General features: G+C 38.9%; 1 protein-coding gene and 1 long non-coding RNA gene across 4 annotated transcripts in view; both read right to left on the bottom strand.

Moving 5' to 3' along the window:
- The window catches only part of LOC145443696 (uncharacterized), a 116151-nt gene that overhangs the window by 8898 nt on the left and 82865 nt on the right, over positions 1 to 24388 (bottom strand). The gene's annotated exons all lie outside the window — the stretch shown is intronic.
- Positions 272 to 10796, bottom strand: LOC145443519 (uncharacterized). Of its 3 annotated transcripts, XR_013916454.1 has the most exons (7): positions 9568 to 10729; positions 8918 to 9045; positions 7977 to 8094; positions 7136 to 7230; positions 3108 to 3224; positions 2790 to 2896; positions 272 to 512 (listed from the first exon to the last, which is right to left on the bottom strand). It is a non-coding gene; the product is annotated as an uncharacterized LOC145443519 (long non-coding RNA). The 3 variants fall into 3 exon arrangements; XR_013916449.1 differs by lacking the exon at positions 3108 to 3224 and having other exon boundaries at positions 9568 to 10796; XR_013916451.1 differs by lacking the exons at positions 3108 to 3224; positions 9568 to 10729 and adding an exon at positions 9221 to 9528.

Here is a 24388-nt window from a genome sequence, read left to right as displayed (position 1 = left end):
GCTATGCGTATCTAGTCACGTGATCGAAGTCCTGCAAATGGCCTACACTCTTAGCGAAAAGAGTGGGTATACTCACCCCAAAAGGTGGTACACGAAAACAGAACTTACGTAACCCTGCGGGTGTATATGACCAGAATCCACCCCATCCCTTGCGGTGTATATCGCATATCTCACCCTAGCCATTAGAATTGATAGGGGCGGAATTTCAATATATACACCCTACTTGAAATCCTGTATCTTCTGCCAAATGACACACTATTGCATATAAACATTCTTGATTGCAATGCATATATTCGATATCAATTGAACCATATTAACATAAAATGGAAACATAGTTCGTGAAATAACAAAAACAGAGATCCCAGCGACGGAGAAAAAAATTCACTGAAAATACTGCTCGAAGAATATTGCCCCTGTAATATTGGGAAGCCGCCTCCTCCAGGTTTCCGCAAAACACTCTTTGTACAGCGAAGGTTGAGTCACTATCTTCAGCAAGAACTTGTGGCATCATCCTGAAATCAAAATGCATGCTCACAACCCAATTAACAGGCACATACGCTATGATAACTTAACGAAGTCCACAAAAAGCCGTTACCAAGTATATATATTTTCACAGAGTACTTACAAAAAATCAGATGTTTCACTCGATAAGGCATTGCAGTACAGACTGTGGCCCGATACGATGAAGTTACCGCTATAGGAAACATATTCACACTCGATCACTGATGTGTGGGCAATTAGGCATCGACAAGATGGAAATTTATGGATAAACCGCATGTACCAGGCAGACTTGGACAACTAGAAAACGTTCCCTTTTTCCAAATTAGATTTTATTTTTCGAATTAAAGTAGAATTAAAATTATAGCTACTCAGTTTGAAATTAGATTAAAATTATAATTCTAGCTAACAAATTAGATTAGAATTATCATTACTGAATCGCGAAAAGTTGAATCAACCTCAGTTAATATCAAATCATAGTTCGTCTTATGAGCATGAGAATAGCAAATGTCTGTACACTGTACAGTAGGGTTGTTCAATAAAAACTTGTTTTCCAAATCTCACTCGCTTAGTGTTTAAATTATCAGGTTGTCTAAGAAGACGATGTACACCAAATTTGACTCAATTCCAACCAGTAAAGGCCGTGCAATCTTGAATTGAAATTTTTAATTTATTAGGAAAAAAATGAAAAAAATTTCAAATTTTCCTGTCAACCTCATGAAATTGTTGGGTTGTCTTCAAAGACGATGCAAAACAAATTTGACTATATTCCAACTAGTAGAAGCAGAACTATTTGAGTTTTTCGTTGATAATTCCCATTGAATTGGGGATTATCAACGAAAAACTCAAATAGCTCTGCTTCTTCTAGTTGGAATCCCCATTGGATTGGGGAATATCAACGAAAAACTCAAATAGCTCTGCTTCTACTTTCAATTCAAGATTGCACTGCCTTTACTGGTCGGAATTGAGTCAAATTTGATGTGCAACGTTTTCTTAGACAACCTGATAATTTAGTCACTAAGCGAGTGAGATTTGGAAAAAAGTTTTTTCTTGAACAGCCCTACTGTAGATTAGGTGTGTTCAAAAATTACTTTTTCAAATTCTACCGGCTACATGATAAAATTGTTAGGTTACCTAATTGACGCCTGCACACCAAATTTGGTTCGATTCCAACTAGTAGCCGCATTGCTACAGGAGAAGAAAGTTTTTTGTTTATTATATGAAAATGAATAAAAAAAGACTTGAAATTTTCTGTTCACCCCATTAAATTGTTAGGTTGTCCATAGAAACAATGCTCAACCGATTTGGCTCAATTCCAACCAGTGGAAGCGGTTGGATTTGAATAAAATAGCATTTACGGGGACCGATTCTTTAATCATTTATTACAATTTTGGCCACCGTAAATACTATTTTATTAAATTCCAAATTTTTCGACATCAATAACTCCGCTTCGGCTGGTTTGAATTGAACCAAATTTGGTGGGCATCGTTTCTATAGACAACCTAACAATTTCCTGGGTAAACAGAAAATTTTGAATTTTTTTCACTCATATTTAAATGATAAATAAAAAACTTTCTTCTGCAGTAATGCGGCTTCTGGTTGGAATTGAACCATATTTGGTGTGTAGCCTTCGATTCGCTAATCTAATAATTTTATCAAGTAGCCAGTAGAATTTGAGAATAAAATCATTTTAACACCCTTATTGTACAGCAAGCTTGGCTGTTTCGCACTATACAGTTCTGCTGTAGCATTTCCAGGAAAACCAGACATTAAATTAGAAATGAAACTAGGCTATAGAAAGATTTCATACATTCGATTAGAATTGGAATTAGAGCTTAGAAACATTTCACAAATTAGAATAGCTTCATTTAGTATAATTAGACAACTAGAATATCTATACTTGTCCAAGTTCGGCAACACCGCTTGCATCAGAAATAACTGAATAGTGAATATATTTTGAAGATTCTTTCTGTTAGTAGTGTCATATGCCATTAGTAATTTTATATTAGTCGCAAAGATTCATATCGTAATTTTCAAAGTAGAAACGTCCGAAAAACTGCTTACCATACTTGTCTATTTTTCCAACATTTCGTATTCTACTTCTACTTGACGTAGCTTTGACTTGTACTGGGGACTGTTGCATCTACTTGTAATCGAGTATAAATTGACGACGGTATTTCTACATTGACTTGAGTAGCAACGCTGGTAACTTTGACCATCTCTGCTTTGGTTTACCTCATATATGCGACTACGAAAGTTGACATCAGGTGTCGCTAACAAAGTTGTCATACCTGCTGGCTTGATAACGAGTCTTTCAGTTTTCGCATCATACCCTCAAACTCCGTTAGTTCCTGTGATAGAATCGTGCTCTTGCAGCATGCAGTCTTTAAGCAGCATCCTAAATTTTGAAGAAAATCAGAGAAAGACATGCATGGACTTGAGTTAAATCTGACTACTTGATATTAATACAAAACACGAAACGTTTCCTGGTTGGGCAATATTAACTTTCAGAGTGGATTCAAAGCGACCACAGATACTAGTCTGATTATAGAAACCTTGACTTGCCTTATATATGGAAATTAGCAAATTAGCTGGAAGCTAATGATTACCTTGCAATATGTGCTGTTTGATGAAGGTCCATCACTGTTTCGAAGCATACGGTTTTACGGTTCAATGCGACGTCGACTTGGTTGATATCCCCTGACATGACCGTGTATCATAACATCCTAAAATTGAAAAATAACCACGAAGTATAAACGTTTAGTTGGCAATTTGGATTGGATTCTAAACTCCCAAGTCATCTGATATGTGCACTAGGGGTCTTCAAAAATGACTTTTTCTCTCAAATCGTACTGGCTACTTGATAAAATTGTTAGGTTACCTAATTGAAGCCTGCACACCAAATTTGGTTCGATTCCAACCAGTAGCCGCATTGCTACAGGAGAACAAAGTTTTTACTTATCAGGCCTATATGAAAATGAGTAAAAAAAATTTAAAATTTTCTGTTCACTCATTATATTGTTAGGTTTTCTATAGAAAGAATGCTCAACGGATTTGGCTCAATTTCAACCAGTGGAAGCGGAGTTATTGGCGTCGAAAAATTTTGGATTTCAGTAAAATAGTATTTACGGTGACCGATTTTTAAATCATAGTTGTGCCCACCGTAAATACTATTTTATTCAAATCCAAAGTTTTCGACATCGATAACTCCGCTTCGGATGGTTTGAATAGAGGCAAATTTGGTGGGCATTGTTTATAGACAACCTAACGGTTGCATGGGTGCACTGAAAATTTTGAATTTTTTTTACTCATTTTTATATAATAAATAAATAAACTTTCGTCTCCCGTAGCTATGCGGCTGCTGGTTGGAACCGAACCAAATTTAGTGTGCAAGCTTCAATTAGGTAACCTAACAATTTCATCTTGAGCCACAAGAATTTGAGAATAAAAAGTCATTTTTGAACACCCCTGCTGTTGTACAGCAAGCTTGGCACGTTTCGCACTATGTAGTACTACTGCAGCATTATCAGGAAAATCAGACATTGGATTATAATTGAAATTAGACCATAGAAAGATTTCATAAATTCGATTATAATTAGAATTAGAGCATAGAAACATTTCACAAATTACAATGGCCTCGATTAGTATATTTAGAGAGAGAGATATGGTATTCTTTTTCGCCTGCACCATCGAGATGCTTTTTGACGACGGACATGCGATACTAGGGTGGAGTGAAAATGACTTTTTTTTTTCAAATCAAAAAAGGCCTTCCTCAATCCTGACAAATGACCTAAAACTTCAATTAAAAGTGACTTCAGGGTGTTTCCCCCATTTTCCAGCCGGCAACCCCCCAATTTCTGTGCGTGGGGGGGTAAAATGGCCCATCTCGGCAACCGCTGGTCGTAGAGTCATGATATATAGCTCAAAATCTGCGGAAGCATCATGTTTCTATCTGTCTTCTGAGGAAAGTTTTCTCTATTGTGAACGCAAAATGAGTTATAGCCAAAAAACTATATATACGCACATTTTTGTTGAAATTCAGCATTTATTCTGACGAATTGTGATCTGCCATTAGTTTTTTTTTAAAGTAAAGTAACACACTGGCAATACCGAATATTGGGCCCATATTACAAATATATTCACAACACAGTCCTTTTAAAAATCGGTTCAAAACATCATAATGAAACATTCACATTGAACGTCTTATATTAAAAATACATTCTTTTGTCAAGTTTTTTCATCAGTTTACGAGACTTAATTTTTCGGCAAATGAGGCCATCTCGTCTTTGAAATCCCGAAACGTGCCCTGATGCTTCTGTTACGAGCTTTACATGATGTTCCATGCACTGTTTGATTGCGGCATGGATGAAACAAAATCAGAGGCTTCTCGCGGCATTCTTCTAACTCTGCATCAGTTAAGTGCTCAATCGCTGGAGAAAGTTGTTGATATAAGGTTCAATATCAACCAACTCGTGGTATACCTTTGCTTCCAAGTTCAACTTTGAGACGCAGAATAAACGAACAGGACCGCAGTTCAATTGGTTGGAACCGCTATGACTCTCAATGTCCAGGAGTGAATTTTATTCAGCGGCATGTTTTCGAATCGTCAGCACCTTGGTCACACCCAATTGAAAAAAACTACGTGGAAGTGTATCTTGTTGGCCAGTTACTCAATTCAAACAGCTCTCGCCACCACTTATGGCCTTTCAAAAGCTCCCATAAGAAATTGTTAGTGACTTAAGTAAGGACCAGTTATATGCTTATAAATGTGCTGGGCAATTATTCAAGGAAATGCTGATGATGATCTGGCTTACTTGGAGGTTGGACCACCGGTTGCGCATTCAAGATGGCTAACTTTAGGATGCAGTGCAGAGTTTTACGGTATTATGTAACAGTTAATGAACAACCTTTAAACCTGGAGACTCTGGTTCGTTTTTGCCTTGAAGTATATTTTCCAACTTGGTTTGAGATCAAGGGAAACAAACATATAACACATGGACCCAGAAACATCCTCAACTTGATTAAACAGGTTTTGAATTTCTCTGACCGAAACGTTCGAAAAATTGCTCCGAATGTGGTGATAAGAAACGGTTATTCCGCACACCCCGAAAATATTATGATTGCAATGCTGGTAGATGATAATGAAGACATACGAAATAAGGGTGTGACCAAGGTGCTTGCGTTTCGAAAACATGCCGCTGAATAAAATTCACTTGTGGACATTGAAAGTCATAGCAGTTCCAACCAATTGAACTGGGGTCCTATTCGTTTATTCTGTGTCCCAAAGCCAAGGCATACCACGAATTGGTTGATATTGAACCTTATCAACAACTTCCTCCAACGATTGAGCACTTAACTGATGCAGAGTTAGAAGAATGCCGCGAGAAGCATCTGATTTTGTTTCATCCATGCCACAATCAAACAGTGGAACGACATGTAAAGCTCGTAACAGAAGCATCAGCACTAGTTTCGGGATTTCAAAGACGAGATGGCCTCATTCGCCGAAAAATTAAGTCTCGTAAACTGATGAAAAAACTTTACAAAAGAATGCATTTTTAATAAAAGTCGTTAAATGTGAGTGTTTCATTATGATATTTCGAACCGATTTTTAAAAGGACTGTGTTGTGAATATATTTGTAATATGGGCCCAATATTCGGCATTGCCACTGTGTTACTTTACTTTAAAAAAAACTAATGACAGATCACAATTCGTCAGAATAAATGCTGAATTTCAACAAAAATGTGCGTATATATAGTTTTTTGGCTATAACTCATTTTGTGTTCACAATAGAGAAAACTTTCTTCAGAAGACAGATAGAAACATGATGCTTCCGCAGATTTTGAGCTATATATCATGACTCTACGACCAGCGGTTGCCGAGATGGGCCATTTTACCCCCCCACGCGCAGAAATTGGGGGGTTGCCGGCTGGAAAATGGGGGAAACACCCTGAAGTCTCTTTTAATTGAAGTTTTAGGTCATTTGTCAGGATTGAGGAAGGCCTTTTTTGATTTGAAAAAAAAAAGTCATTTTCACTCCACCCTAATGCGATACGGCCTTTATAGTAAGGTCATCTAATCTGCATCCCAGTTTTTTTCTCCTCCATGCTATCCGTGATTGCTGAGCGCCTAGCGGGATAGCCGCGAATACCAGTTTTTGAGTCTTTGGTCTGACCCGGCCGGGGATTGAACACGCGACCTACCGATCGAGAAGCTGGACGCACAACCATTACACTATCTCGCTAGAATATCTAGTTGTCCAAGTCTGGCAACACCGCCTATATCAGGATAACTGAATATATTTTTGAAGATTCTGTCTGTTAGTAGTGTCATATGCTATTAGTAACATTACAATAATCGCGAACATTCATATCGCAATTTTCAAAACAGAAACTTCCGAAAAACTGCTTACCATACTTAACTATTCTTCCGACATTTTGTATTCTGATTCCACTTGACGTAGTTTTGACTTGTATTGGGAACTGTTGTATCTACTTGTAATCGAGTATAAATTGACGGCAGCATTTCTACATCGACTTGAGTAGCAACGCTAGTAACTTTGACAATCTCTGCTTTGGTTTACTTCATATATGCGACTACGAAAGTTGACATCAGGTGTCGTTAACAAAGTTGTAATACCTGCTGTCTTGATAACAATTCTTTCAGTTTTTGCAGCATAGTCCCAAGATTGGTTAATTCCTCTAATGTAATCTTGCTCTTGCTGCATGCGGTCTCTAAAATTTAGAGAAAATCAGATATAGAAAAATTGATATGAATTTAATATTGATTCAAAACACGTTTGAAACGTTTCCTCCTCAGGCAATATTGACTTTCAGAATGGATTCAAAGGGACCACAGATCAGGATTGTACTGATTCGAGTCATGAATTGACTCGAGTCAGGATTTTCTGATGACTCGACTTGACTCGAGTCATTTGCTCAAAATATGGAAATGACTCGACTCGAGTCAATCAGTGTATTGACTCGACTTGGACTTGAGTCATTGCGCATGACTCGAACCTAGTCATATGACTCAAGATTCAGACGGCGAAGACCTACATTTCTTTGAAATTTCGGAGAATAGTAAAGTAACCTCACTATTTAGATTACGTCTATTGGTACTGGTACTTAAAATTTCGACCAGTGAGGGAAATTAGTATATTTATGAATGCGAACCATTCGATATCACCAAACAGAGTTATAAAAAGTGGATTGAACAAGATTTCAACTGGAAGCTGATTAGTCAACACAATGACTTGGACTCGGATTCGAGTCATAATACCATGACTCAGTGGTCAAAGAAAAATGACTCGACCTGACTCGAGTCAAAACTATATTAGTGAGATTGACTTCTGACTCGGAGCCTCGTGACTTGGTTACAACCCCGCCACAGATACATGTCTAACTGTGTCTTGATTTGAAAACGTTGACTTAAGTCTTATACTTCGAAATTAGCAAATTATCTGGATGATAATGATTACCTTGTAATATAAGCTGTTTGATAACGATCCTTTACTGTTTCGCATCATACGCTTCTACCGTTAAATGCGACGTCGATTTGGTTGAAATTCCCCGATATTTTGCTTGTATAGCAGCATCCTAAAATTGAAAAAATAACCATGAGGCATGCGGTAAACATTCAGTTGATAATTTGGGTTGGATTCGAAACGCCCAAGACATCCAAAATGTGTACTGATGTTGTAGCCTTGACTTGCTTTAATGCTTGTTAATAAGCAAGTTAAAATACAATTTTGCAACTCTCCTACGCATAGTATATTACTCACCAATAACATATTTGATTTCACATTCACAGAGTAAGAGTCTGCTACTAATAGCAATCAGTCCTTGAATCTAACAAAAAGCAGATTTGTGCATGTCATGTCATTTGTGTATGTCATATCATGAGTCAAGAAGTGCATATATTATGATTTGTTTATATTGATCAAAAGGACAGTTTGATCAACTTTGGCAAGGCTATGTTTGCCTCTTCATATTGGTCAAAACATTGAAGACCCAGCTAATCCGTGCATTGTTGCACACCCAGTTGACCGCAGTAGTGCGCATTGCTACTCAAGCAATAGATGTAAATTTCTACTCAATGACAAGCATATAGAAGTGACTATGTCAAATCCATGTCAAGCTGCTTTAAATTAAAATAAATATATGAACAGAACTCGGAGAAGTAGTTTCAAAAGAAGTAGTCTAGTTGATGGGTTACATACTCTTAGCAGATAGTCTGAGGGGGGCACTGCAAAATATGTTCAATACTACTGGCAAGCTTGCTCCTAGTCAAGTCTCTCATATTCGTAGTGATAGCAATATAGCATTGTCATATTTTCACCCATGTCATAATATCATTAACATTTACTGGCCCCAATTTACGGGGATCGAAAGCTTTCATCATCAAATGTCCATTGCTCACCTCAGATACCATTGCTTCATATTCTTCAGCCCTTTGCTGTTTGTATGTTACACTTGTTTTCTCATGAGCAGAAATCGATAATTTCATTCTTCAAGAGCCCCAAATTTGCGATCTATGCCCATGCAAGTCTGAAGTAGAATAGATAATATGTCTACCTTCCTGCCATAACATAACATATAATGTGTATATAGCTTAGTGATAATGACAGGGTGATAGGCTGATAACATAACCCTGCATAGTCAGTGGTAGGCTACCTTTACACTTAAACAGGTCGTGATGTGCTTTGGTAATCATAATACTTACCTATATAACGACAATCGATTTTTTTTTTTCAATGCACTTACAAACGATGTTGATCGAGCCCAAATTACCGTAGTTTATAATCATAGCTGATGCTGCACCTGTCAACAGTATCTCCATTAGAGCCATTGAGCTACTGTGTCTTGGATATTGGTATCGGTACTGGTGATACAACAATGTATGTGAATTCAATGTATCGTCACTACCGTTACGTTTAAAATTTCAGCTTGCTGCATATAATTCTGTTCAGTACAGCTGCAACACTGAGTAACAGGAATCGGATCTGTACCGGAAACGCAACGGAACAAATGTTCTCTACTACTATAGTACCGATACGAAATGTAACTCACCATTCAGATATTTTCAATCTCGAATGAGACTTTCTTCACAGATTCACGACAACTAATACGGTCAGTCGATAGCCAGTCTGGTCTCGTAAGCGCGGAAATACGGCATATAACGAAACATTTTACATAGCTGTAGCGAAACATAGCAGCAGCTGTTCTGGTGACGACGGTTTGTTTGTTCCATTATGATGTCACAATTGACTAACTGATGCAATAATTATATTGAAGTTAAGGATCTTCGGAATATTTGTATGTATACTATAATTGATTTATCAGAAATGTGGATTTGATAGCTGTGAAGCTGCAGATTACATCATAATAAGCTTAAAAGAGTCTTGGAGTACTAGATTCATCTTCATAGATCGAACCATTGATACGATGCGAAAGCTGTACGCGAATTGTCGTTGTCGATTAGGCTTAGTGTGCAATTCAAAAAGCTACCAAATAGTGAATAACATAACAATATAGATATGAAAATAACCAGGAAACTTTTCCCCAATTTAGTCCCTCCTTCGCCCACTTCAATGATTGTTCCGTGACGTAGCCTCGTGTCCCATTTTAATTTGAATTCTTGCTACGCCCATATTGCGTACTGCTCACGTAAGTTTGTGGCTAAAATTTGACTCCTTCTTGTATTCCCAGCTTTAAATACCCATAACCTGCATTATACTGTGGTTATACACTAATGCCGTGCGGCATAGGCCCGATATATTTTGTACATAGATATAGCCTACGTACGTACATTCGTACAACTGTGCATTTGACGTGGCATGAAAGAAATTATAAACCAATATCGTGGCAACTTCATAATGTGTCGTATTTTTGCCACACACTTGAGATACATCGGTCACTCTATATAGTAGCCAGGGTGAAACTTCAGCCAAAGTACGAGTACCGCAGTGCACGATAAATGTGAATTACAATATGATATTGTGGACTTGACTATTATTCATTCATGTCGATGTAGCACAACACGAACTAATACAACGAATGCTTATTTGTCACTGAAGCTGAAGCTATATGCGTAAGCGAATTTACTTGATCGAACCGGGTTAAATCCATAAAAACTGAACAATGCAACATTGCCTAAGCCTACCCAAGAAGCCTTAAAGACACGGACAACAATAAAGTGGGTGAAAACACGCATTTTCGGGGGATAATTAAAACCCAAAGAGAATATGTCCAACACGACCTACAGTTTGACACAACAGGCTTAACCAGGCTTCTGACCGACACAGACTTAAAACTTCAACAGTTTTGTGGAAGCTTGAGGAAGCGGTTAGCGCGGATTGAATCCCAAACTTCATATTTGTCTGACAAAAGGTCTGATATCTAACAATTCACCCCAAATGCCAATGCTTCGGGTGTATATTTTATGGTATGTGTGTATAGGGGTGTATTTGGCTTATTTCCACCAATAGCTTAGGTGTAAATGACAAATTTAGTACCCAATAAGTGTGATGACTCAAAACACACCCTACGCTAGGGTGTGAATTGCGAAAACACACCATTATCGTTTACAGTGTATTACCATTTCAAACAGTAAAAGCGTGAATCTACTATTTACACGCTTTTTACAGTTAATGCGTCTCTTGGTGTTGCACGATATTACAGATGGCTATGTAGAGGTGTAATCTGGTTGATAATTATTGAGGTTAAGCTTCATACAAAATTTGACACTTTCGTCAGTTATACGAGATCGTAGGTTCATTCTTTTTGCTATTCACGGCAGTATTTCGATTACATAGATAGAATCCAGTCGTAATGAATGACAAAGTATCAATGTTAAATTGGCTACTTGGGGACTTCGAATCGCAGGTAACCCTTGTGGTGTTCTGTGCCATCGCAGTTTTCTTGTGAAATGCCTTTGGCAAGAAAGATTTAAATTGTAAAAGCAGAACGCCGCAGCGGGCTTTATATACGCACTGAAATCGCAAATTTTTAAGATAGGAAAAGTTAGCGGAAATAGATGTTTAGTCTTTATGAATGAATTTCGTCGATAATATTGGTAGTTGCACATATTTTTCTAGCCAACATTTATCCTCTCTCAGCCCCCCTGATCAGATTTTCCGGTGGAGGGGTGTCTTCGAAAATTTTTGGCACATAATTAATGATGCATCTTCGGATTGTTATTAATCAATTTGCTGCATATTTTCATATCTTGACTTCCCATCAGGATTGTCGGAATAGCCAACATATATATTGGAATCACCCAAACGTACCAGAAAAACCTTCATTCGTGAGGCGTACACGAGTCCGAATTGGTATTTCTTGACGAGGCGCATAATTTTCCTCTGTGGCTCGCATTTGTCTATAGTGCGGCGGTCAGATTACAGGAACACCACTATATTTTTAAATGACAAATCAAGCCACTCAAAATCCTGCCCGGCGCGAAGAAAAATTTTAAGTCGACTTAAAATTCCTAAACTCAGCTAATCAGCGCACAATTATAGTTCTCAAGCCGCATGTTTGCCACCCCTGGTCTTGATGCTCATTTTAAATGCGATTGTCCATGATCGCATGCGTTGGTGAACCCATACAATGGCCACTACAGAAATAGGGCAGATGTGGTACCGATGGATCAAAAATTGGAAAATAATTGCTGGCCCCAAAATGTCCAGCCGAAAACAGCAGATTTTTTGCTGGCTCAGCACTTTGATGCAAGCTCTACCTATCGCGCATATTTATGGACGTTCAAGATTTGTTGCTCGAACGTATCATCGGTCTCCACCCGGTGGGTCCAATGGCACACGACCCGGGGACCTATGACACATATACCCTAAAAAACTCAGATGTGACAACTTTTCTTGCTCAGTATTATAATCTAAGCTAAAACAAGCCAAAGAAGAATGTTTGGTCGCAACCGTCAAAAAATAGAATAAATATTAACTCAAATGTTGTCATAAAATCACGTTTCGATTTAGGCTCGAACTTATAAATTCGAGGGTACATACATATTGCCCGAAAATCGACAGTGTGACTTCAAAATACCTCGTTATAGCGATAAAACATCATATGCAATTATTACATAAAGATTTTATGCACGTAGGCAAGTTTAATTTGTTCCATGATTAGTATGCTTGATTATTTTGCTTGATTTGGCTATTGTATCATCGGTCCCCACCCTACGAATTTTATACATGAATCGAAAAAAATTCCACTCAAGGAAGGAAATGAAAAAATAATAGGTGCCATTATATAGCCTGATACAAGCCCTACACTTCACAATAAAAATGATTTCTGGTTTGTTCGTCTTGAAGGTTACAAGGAAAAATGCATATGTCGATCTAATTTTAGTTTACACCCCCAAAAACAAAACAAAAAACATCTGTGAGAGACTCCATAGCTCGCGCACGTCGAATTCTTTTGCACGTGAGGAAAGATTTTGCCAGCATGCAATTGTAGACAAGTTCACAGAGTTTAATCATGGAATTATCATACAGAATTTTCAAAGTATTTTCGGTCCCAGTGATCCATCGGTACCACATCTCTCCTACATACCCACCATAAGGTGTGATACGGCAATGACGTGGGGTCAGGGGAGGCAAGTGAGGGAGTTCCTCACCTGTCGTCAGGATGAGTAAACGAAAATGATTATATTATTGGTATTTTCCATCGATGTTCATGAATAGCTAGATTTTGAGCATTTTTACTACCAAAATCTCGCAATTTGCATATTTAGAGGCGTCACCATGTCTGTCATTCTCTTTGATCAATCAAAGTATCGCGCAATCACAGATTTCGAGGCGGGTACATTGAATTGGGGAGTTGTATTGGTCGCCGGCGCGACAGCAACGTAAATTTGAGGATTTTGAATAGGGGGTCGGAGCCCCTATCCCTGAATACGTCAGTTTTGGCCTCTCAAAAACATGTTGGTACTGCCACGGGAATAATTATTTGGCTGTGATGACAATTTACTAACAAGTCACTGCAATATGGTTAAATTGAGTACAAATATAAAAATTAGGCAAAGAGCCATATCTTATACCCAAAAGAGTCATATATGGCTCACGAGCTATAGGTTCCCGACCACTGGTATACAGGAATGGAGTGGAACATAGGTCATGAATTGGGCCATCTCCATCTGTGGTGAAAGCTCTGGTGATTGCTACTTTCTAGGGTCTGCAATAAATTTCTTCAAGGGTCGGATGAAATCGTATGGCGGGCCATGTCTGGCCTGTCGGGATTGTGTTTGACAGCCCTGCTGTATTGTTAGGTCGGTGTGGTTGTGTATTTTATTCAGGTCCGAAACAACATTTTTTCAGCCCCCTTCCGCCCAGAAAAAGCACGGATCTTGGGACCACCATAGGGTAATCGATGTAACTCCTTGGGCACTTACTACGTGCATCTGGTTGTTAAATTTTATTAATGAAATCTGTCAATAATATTGATTCTTCCATATATTTGGCTACTATAAATGCACTGGCAGGTTGCACATCCGATGATTTCCAACCTTTTATCGTCGCGACCTCATTTCCAACTTGAAAATGTTCCGTTGCCTAGCTCGAAACTTGATATGCTGATTACCAACAAAACTTTAGCTTGCCCAAACTCACTTATGGCCTAGGAAGCTGATTACGCCCAACATCATCGCGATCAGATAAAGGCAAACGACCATAAGATTTGGAACCACTGTCTGGGACTGAAGCATCCAATCGGCCTTGACCAACTCTAGGATTATACCGTTAGCTTATAATTGCGATTACAATTAGACTTATTTCAGTAAATGATCGTCATTTATTTATTTTTTCGATTGCAGTTTTTGCAAGGGCGGTGCCTGGTGCCCATACGAATATCAATATACGTTACATTAACTCCGCGAAGCGTGAAGAACTTTGAATAGCATAAATCTGCTTGAAAATAATATTGTTTATGTTGATTTACGAAATACTTTTGAGCCTACTTCAAGCTTTCAACATTCCGGACATTTGGGCATATTTCAGAATTTCCTTCCGGACGCAGTTTTTTCAATGAAATTACAGTGGTATGGCCACTCTAGTTTGAACCACTGATCTAGATTGATATGCGTAACGCTAACATAAATTGGTGGCATTTCAGAATATTCGCATTGTTTCTTTCCTTATTACATAAAAATGGGGTTTGACACAGACCAGTATTTTCTCGAATGAGAAGTTGAACATTATGCTCACAAAAACGCATGCGTAGATACTCATTGCTCATACATACGCTTACCATGTTCTTGTAGTATTTTCAAACTGAGTCGATATTCCAAGTCGGAAAGTTTCTCTATGACTTCGTCAATGGTCGCGAATTGATTACCATCGTGCGGTACAGAGATAATAGAATTTGCAAGCAATAAAACTCCAGTAATAAACCGCATCAACGGATTCATAGTAAGCTGTACTTGATTTTCTAAATTTCGATGTACAATTACATTTCATTTTAGAATATGGTGGCATGCGTCAAGTGTGACGATGTGAATTTTTGAACTAGATATTACAGATTTAAGCATGCAATTGGTGACACCACCGCCAATCAGTGTTGCAACTGCAGTCATAAATTGCTTATAGATAGATTAAGTAATTCCCGTTTCAATTTATAAAACAATTTCGAATCTTTACTCTCTCTTTGGATTGCTGTATCTTAGTGTAGCAAAGCCTTCTAAATGTATTTATGAAACAGGAATCCTCATTCAATTTTGGACTACATCTGATATCACATGGAGTATCCTCAGACATAGCACATGTCCTGCGTTATCCCCGGTACTGAATTGACGGATTGTAAGATTATATTTTAAGACCTTAAACTACACTTCCTACGTCTATGCTGCAGCCGTTTTCCCTAATAACAAATATCATTTTTACTCTCAGTACGAGGTGGACCGAAATGATTTCGGAGTGTTAATAATTGATTTCCCATCCTAATTATGGAACCCCTGGTTTATTTTGCAAACGTTGTTTCTATGTATCTAGTAGAACAAAAGATTATGATGAAATGACAGAATATCTGAGCAAGTGACGCTCGATGATATACCTCCTGCTGCGACATATCGTAACCTACTCTTATGTGATATTTTCGTCATGGCTCTAAGACGAACAAGACTTACGACCTAATTGATATGCACATATTTATGGCCAATACTTTATGTTGGTTTTGCATTTATGTAATCCACTATCCAAGTAGCCAGAGCGTCAACATTTTGTTATCACAGATCCACTACTTGATTAAAAATATATGCTCCCGACAACGTTGATCATTTTACCTATTAAAGAAACTGTTATAGAAGGATTACTGAGATGGACTAATATTTTGGTAACATCATTCACACACATGCAGGGAATTGCGTTGCCGTGAAACCGCATGAACATTGCTTCAGGTTGCTTTCGAAGCCCCTTTCTAAGTAAAAGCTAAGTGTTGCATAGCGTAGAACAGCGGTGTCACACATACTGCCCGCAGGCCGCATCACGCCCGCCAGACGGTTTCATCCAGCCAGCGACGTGATTATGAAAAATTCCTGTGTTATCAAACACATCTCTAATAAATATTGCAATTTTTAGTACGAAATACTTTCATTAAATAATCCCTCAATATAGAAAATATCGTGTATATCTTTGATGTTCGTGTTCGCAGGCCACATTATAACTATCATACAGCGGTGTTGTTGTTGAACTCTGGTAACCATAAGGAACAAGCTGCTGCCATTGACATCAATTTCGAGAAGGCAAAAAGTGCACATTAATTTCGCAGTTTAATGGGGAAATTGACCAAAAGTAGTTATGTGCAGGAGGGAAAACGTCGGTTAGAAACCCGATTCGCGATATAATAATAATGAACAAAATTTAAATGTCTGAGTTTACGGTTTAATCACGTGTATTGGTCACAATGCATAGGCCTACACATGACTATATTGTCGGATTGCGATTAAAACAGAGCCATCATAGCAGTATATACAAAAGTATGTCGTCGGTAAAGCCGCTTTTTTGGCAGTATATTCAACCGGCAACCGGTATATTCAACCGGCAAATCATCGTAATTTGGCCAATTCCATTGTTTGCGAATAGAGGTGTTCATACCTTGATAGAATAGAACCCTATGGTCATGATTATTATGTTGATAAGCTTGATATTTTAGTATTCACGCGAAAAACAAGGGCATGGAGTTTGAGGTAACATTTTGGAATCATTAGAATGGTTACACGACCAAAGTTAGGAATACATTGTACTCGAAGTTCCTATTAAATTTACTGGAATTATTCCACGTCAAAAAGTAACAAATATACATGTTTTAATTCGCACTCCTCCGCTCGCGTTTGTCGGTTGAAAAGCACTGCGTTGAAACATTAACAATACATTCACTAATGTCTATTTTTGACTGGTTATCCGATTTGTACCTCGGTTGGAGGAGATGTTTCCAATGAGAATAGTTATAAATAGATTTGTATACTGAGTGATTCCGAAACTACCAAATTACTATATTTATTTACCCATTCATGCATATATGTACTGATATACATTTTCGTCATTCTATGCAAATCATGGGACTACTCACGTCACCTATCTTGAATGGGTGATATTTAATAGCACTGTGGTACCATTGGCACAATGACACAATATATATATGACCAAATACACAATGACCCTTTTTATATGCTGAATCATTTGCTTCCGTGAACGAGTCGTGTGTCAAGCACAATTGTTTGAAAGTTCTCAGTTGTTAGCTTCGCTTTGATGTCAAAATTAGTCATACCTTCCACAAACATACTTATCGCCGGACGACCAACGCGACGGAATTTAAAGATCAATAGTATATTTGAGCAAGAATTCAAAATAAGCTGTCATATCAGTACTTCAGCCAGCTGGTATTAGTCTGGCATTGAATACCTGAAATTGCATTGATGTGCCGTATTATAAATTTCTCACGTTCTTATTTTTGTTTAATTTTGGTATAATTTCTGACACTGGTATAGTACACCAAGTGGAAAGCGTTGTCTATTATTATACCTTTCAGCTATGTAGGATTAGAATCATTTACCTAGTCTCATCTTCGTCTTCGCCATCAAGTGACCACATTCTGTATCAGTGATGAGCGGAGCCTGCTTTTCGAGACTCCGAGTCCCTCCGACAACTTTGGTCTCTGAGGCAAAGTCCCTCCGACTCCGGGGATCTCAATCCCAGACTCCGAGATAACCCGAAGAATCTTGTCCAGTCTCCGAAACATCCATATCGGTAGAGGCAGTTATTCAAAACCATTGTCGAAGAATCCCAATCGATGTTTTCGATAGCCTGTCTGATATTCAGACCAGTTTTTTTAGCATCCATGAATTGCCGAACAGTCGCAACATTACTTCTGAGAGTCAAGTTCTCTCCAACAAAATGGACAGTCAAGCTAATAGAACTGCGACCCTTTAGATCGGTCCACATATCTGTGGTGATGCCAGCCAGCCCATAAGACTTGATAGCAACTCTTAGTTCCTCTGACAGCTTCTGCTTCAAAGATGAAGCCTTCTCATCCAACTTACGTTTCACCGTAAATCTGGAAGGTGTTCCCCATGATCACCTTCTCCTTTGATTTCTCGCTTACTTTTTTGTTGGAAGAAAGAAAGGAACTTTCTTCAACTGCGATCAATTCTTCTTACACGCTTCGCTATGTCTTCGAAGATGCGACGTACCACTTGTCGACTTGTGATGCTTTAGCTGAACATTGCAATTTTGACATCTCGCAAACCCAGTATACTGGCCGTTATTATCATGCAGCATCAGAGTGAAATCCTTCCACACGTCACTCTTTTTCTGCGTCTTTGTGGGTAACCCACTTGACGTCGACGGTGCTTCAGCCATTATATTAAAACGACGAAGGAAGACCAGTCAGTTCGAACTAACTACCACTAACACCACTGAAATCGACGATCACATCACAGGTTTCAGTAAATTAAGTTCCGCATCGCCATGAAACAGCTGATGGAGCTGCACTGCACTAAACATACATGATGCATCACTGACGCACCGATCGACGCTCCTTGAAGTGGACTAAATGAATAGTGAGAGTGACTTCCAATTTTGAAGCTGATACATGATAACTGGAATTTGGAGTCTGAGACAGACCAGCAGCAGAAACTTGATTGCGGTGCTGATTTTTCTTATCACATCAAAGTCATTTCTCAATCAAACCAAAAATTACATGACGAAAATTCAGAAGAGTTCTGGATGACTGACTACGTCAATCAATATTGAAGGAAGCGTAGTTGATGCGAGCAGAGAAAAGCAGACGGTTGTATGGTTATATAGTGTGGCTGTTCAGAAATTCGGAATATATTGTTTTTACAGGGTAAGATCAGCTTACCTTAGTGATTTATGTATTGTTGAAATCTTTAAAGCGAGCTTAGATGCTGGTATGCCTCTGTTAGCGGATCTTACTAGCCTAGCGAAAATTCGTCGCAATGCCATTAAATCATTGTAACACATTGCATACCGTAGTTATTATTGTTTCCATCCAGAAACTTGCTTGTATGTATATTTCTCACAGATATAAAGGTAATATTGATGTAACACTTATTATCTATATCTCTCACTGCAAATTGCAAGTACGATGAAAGTTGTGACAAGTTATCACAAAAGCGGTATCGGATATTATCTTGTTTCAACTGATACCAACGTTGGGAATACATTTTCACAAAATGGACCTATTACTATGTTGAATGTCATCAGGATAATGGGATATATTCTGTTATGATCATGAATTTGCTGGAAGAATCAGGGTAGCTAAAGGTTGTACCATAGAGAAGCCCCGCTGTATGTTGCTGATTGTAAATGTTTCGCACAATTACTGGGGTGGCATGAAAATCAGTCACCAAACAAATACCCAAGGAGGAATGTGACTATAGAAGACTGCAATGACAGCAACATGGAAGATTCTGGAGATCTTATCTCATAATATGGTGACATTTAGCTGTGGATTCAATCATTCAAAGACTGCATCTCAAGGCAGGGAGCAAATGATGCACTGCGAATGATATTGGACGCCTTTAATTTTGTGAACTACAGACACTGCTCAACGAAAATGCCTTGCTAGATCACTAGGTTACTCTCCAGTCTCCAATTGCAGTGCAGATGGCTGATTTTTATGCACTTGTCAATCATTTTTGCATGCTACCCGTCATATTACAACTTTACAAGGTGTCAGCTGTCTGTGTTTTGGTTTGTAATCAATAGTGTCTTCTGGTCAGAGCTATCGAAAGATATCGGGGGCAAAACCTACAACACTCCGGAAAACTCCGGAAAAATATCTGTAGTAAACTCCGAGCCCGCTCCGAGTATCACAAAATTGGCAAAACTCTCCGACTCCGCTCCGATGCTCATCACTGTTCTGTATACACCCATCGATAAGCCAACGGCAACTGGATCAATCGTTTTAATCAGGCATTTGAAATCACCACGGACAATATATCATAATGATCATGAATTACATAAAATGTTGGGTGTATTGACGTATTCTATATATTTATTTGGCATGGAATAGCAAAGCTTCCAGTCGAGGATTTCAAGTTGTACATCCCATTATATTTCAATCCTTCATCCCAGTCCCCGTGGAGCAGTACAGTAGTTCGGTCTGATGCTGGATAAGGATATCCAGATCTCCAATGTAGGAATGGTGCCTCCCATCACTGTTGTCGGGCAGGTAAAGGACTCCAGATAAGAAAAATAATAATACATTTGCATGTCAGATCGCAAAATACATTTTGCGAAACGAGCTCCGTAGAAAATTGCGGCATTCGCCAACTGGCACCATAGTCAAGATGCGAATGAATAAGCTCTGCTCCATTTTATGCGTCAGTGGATTTTATCATCGATATTGTCAGCGTCATTACACATTATAAAAATTACATGTAATACGCAGTGAAATAGTAGTGCAGAAAAGGAACTATTGACTAATATATTCATATTGAAATGAAACCCAAATATTTTCGGCTGACACTCATCAGGGGTAATCTTCAGCAACTAGTAGATTACGATGACGATTACCCCTGACGAGTGTCAGCCGAAAATATTCGGGTTTCATTTCAATATGAATATATACTATTCAATTGTATACTGAAGTTCTGTACCTCCAAGAAGCTCTAGAAAAGGAACTGCGTAACAGTTACATAGAGCCTTCAAATTTCGGGAAACAAAACGACACATTTATGAGTCAGAAAGTTAAAGTACTCTCCTTATTTGGACCTGGTTTCGGTGGATAAAATGACATTCTGGATCTTATTCATTACCGCAAAACTGCCAGATGCTAGACCGGCGAAATTCCAAAACTCTGATTAGGTTCATATATGGTAGCCCTATGATTTCAATGATCCAAATGATGTGTCAATTTCGTGGGTCTTATAAAGATTAGTGAAAATACTGAATCGATTTTCGTGAAAACTGTGTTAATTGGATTATTTGCCCATCCTCGCCATTGCAACGATCCTTCTTTTATTCACGTGCCAAACAGGGATTTATAGATGTGTATTGTGTATATGTTGAAAGGAAAATATTTGGTACCTTCGCTTCGTATCTCATTCCAGTCCTGATCCCAAACGCTTCTACTCCATCATTTCTGGCAGCGATATATGGTCGAAGATACTCCATGATAACTTCGTATTGACTCTCCGCATAAATGTTGCTAAGCTCGGCACCTTGTTTTGTGCATGCTAGTCTTGCAGCCTCTTGATTGATTTTGTTGGGATGTTCGAATATAGCAAAGAAGCAGATACCACTCCATTCAATCGCGCACTTATCTGGATACAAATGATCGAGGTATAGAACTTCTTTTCCAATATGGATTTTATAATGATCAATATGAATTGAATATCTATATGCATCGGCTTAACACAGGGTTGGGAAAATTACTGCCCACGGGCCGCATACGGCCCGCAACGCCGTTCTGTGCGGCCTGTGAAAGCCTCAGTAAATGGCTTAGAAATATTGATAAAATGTGTGAAAATATCAAATTACTGTGATAGTTAATTAAACGTTTTTTCTTAATATATTTGAACATGATAATGACAAGTTATATTATGTACCAATTGATTGGGGGGGGGGGGGTGATGAATGGGGAGCTCGAAGGGGGCCCGAAAATTATTTCGTGAATGAGTATTTATTCGAAAATTTATCCAAAGTTATTCATTTTTTTCGCGTTGAGCGCGATTTATTGTTGCTGAATTAGATTGATTATTGGGCACCTTTTCCGTAAGACAAAAATACGCAATATTGATAGAAATGGGCATTTCGTCATTGCCCATTAACGGGCCACGATGCACGAACACATATGAAGTTTTAGGCACTGTAACATGCTACTCAGAGAATTGTGCCAGTACGATCGACAGCGAGAAAACCTAGGCCGAAAAGGACTGCCATATCTATGATTGTCTATGGGAGCCTAAATCGCTGGCACCGAATGTTCGTGTTCTGGCAATGTGAACCCTATAAGAAAAATTTCATCCCGCAGAGAAAATTATTTTCCAGCGAAGAAAGACCAATATGAAATCGTATGCGACTTTTATAGTTATTGGTAGGCTACGTGTGGGCGATTTCACTATTATTTGACATGGCAGACAGGAGGTCACGAAATAACATGATGTAACGAAGTCATTGTGTCAACTGACCCACCTGAACATGTTTAATTATTATTTACGGGCCCTGCATTTCCAAAGACAGCACCTCACGCAGCTCTAACGGTAATTCTGATTACGTGGACAGAGAGAGAGGATAAAAAAATTTGTAGCAGTATATATGCAATTCCCGATATTATTGACCGATTCATTCATGAATTATAGAAATTCAGCAGGACCGAAATAGCACTTCGTGAGCTCTCCCAGAAGTTTGGTTTATCAACCATTTGGGGCTCCAAGACCAACGTTTTTTCTTCTTTTAATGGCGCGGGGGGCTCCTGAAGTGCTGTTTTAATCATGTCCGAAGTTAAACCACAAGTAAAAGCAGCATATCGCTCGCTGCTCACAGACGCAATTTTACAACCAGTTCTAAGAATCCAGACACGTATGTCTAGTGTTCTAGATATCCCTGATTCGGGACGACCGACTTTCGTTCCTAATTTTGACAATGATGACGACCAGCATATACATTCTCGTCAGTGTTTCTGAAGCGTGTACGTTTTCATCAAATCAATGTTGTTGTTTTTTAATATACAAATACATATGCATTAGTTCCATGTTATCAGTCACTATATAACCAAATAACGGTATTGAATTTTTGCTTAGTAGCCCAAATTTATGTAGCGCGGCCCGCAAGCTAAAAAGTTTGCGCACCCCTGCCTTAACACAACATTTTTGAGATTTGCACAGAAGCTGGCGCTGTTGGTTACTCCGACGCCTTCGACATGGGCGATAGTATACTAGTTGGAGCAGACCTGGGTAATGTGGGCATCGCGTGGCCAGCAGGCCAAATGCGGCGCGCGAAGTGTTCCTTGTAATCTATTTATTAATGTTAATGCGTGGACCAAACTATATAAAGTGAACTGTAAATGCGTTCACTCTGCAGTCTGGCTGATTTATGTACCGTGGTCACGTAACGTAACACTTAGGCTACATACTATGAGAAATTCAGGTTCAAAATAAAACCAAAAAGTATGCCGTCACTGTTTGCATATTCAGGTTCAAATCTTGTTTGTTGCCAGGTCAGTGCCAGGTCTGTGCGAAATCCTATTTCGTAAAACAATGCAATCAGTGCACGTGATTAGCGGTCGTCCGCACTGACAAACGATATTATGTACATCAATTATTGATGCGGCTGAATGCCGACATTTCAACAAGATTTGGAGCATTGAATATCTGTTTACTGAAAGTCAGCAGTGAGCCGGTATCATTAGTTGACGACGAAAACCGAGCAGAAACAAAATTTGAGTCCGCATTATGAGAAAATTCACGCAAAGTGCTATATATTAACTTTCGTTTGCTGTAGTATGTTTAGTTCCACAATTATGGCTCGTTATAATTGAGCGAACACTAATCGACCGAGACAGACGTCTTGCTGCGCTTCGCTCGCAGTCGCCAGGCTTCACGCTAACGCTGGAGCTGAACGTGTTCGCTGCAATTCTTTGTCCTTTCAGATGGTAGTGTGATTGGCGTAATTACCTATTAGCTTTCGATAGAAACAGTAGTCACATTCACACTGTATATTGCGTGGGATTTAATACAGTGAAATACCTACACTCGGCTGATGTGGTACGGCTGGCGACAGCAAGGCTATTATACCAAGCTACACAAAGCTCGGGACGCAGTCAAGTAGTAACACATGCACTTGGCAATATGTGTCAGTTATGTAGGCCTAATTCACTGCTTACAATTTAGACATAAATCTGCACGCCGTAAAATACAGTCTAAACTTTTGTCTCACTCGTCGACGTATTTTGTGCTTCACATCTGGCCCGCCGGGAAAAATAGTTCCCCACCTCGGAGTTAGAGTGTCTGCAGTAACACGATTTGAAGTGTCGGACATTTATGTCGACTTATATTTCTCCTGCGTTGCTATGGCACGGTGTTTTTACCAAGCATCACAGAAAATGAACCGGTGAAGGACGAATATACAAAGGAAGCGAATGAAAGGAGTCGGAAAAAGCAGCGGCAAGAAGAAAGACAGTCGAAAGACAGAAATCGCACACTGCTACATCGGGAGTTAGCCGACGGTAGATACTTGATTGCGAGACTATACTTTACTCGGTTCTTGAGATGGTCTCCGATACATCACATATGAAAATGTCATTTCACGGGAATGGAAGAGAAAGTGAGATAGTGAGGGAGAGAGAGAGAGAGAGAGAGTGAGTGTGAGAGAGAGAGAGAGAGAGTGAGAGGGGTAAATGGAGAGGGAGGAGGATAGGG

Source organism: Botryllus schlosseri, chromosome 1 (assembly GCF_051294905.1).
Source record: "Botryllus schlosseri isolate E-star chromosome 1, Bs_hap1, whole genome shotgun sequence".
NCBI lineage: Eukaryota > Metazoa > Chordata > Ascidiacea > Stolidobranchia > Styelidae > Botryllus > Botryllus schlosseri.
This window is presented reverse-complemented; position numbering and strand designations above follow the sequence as displayed.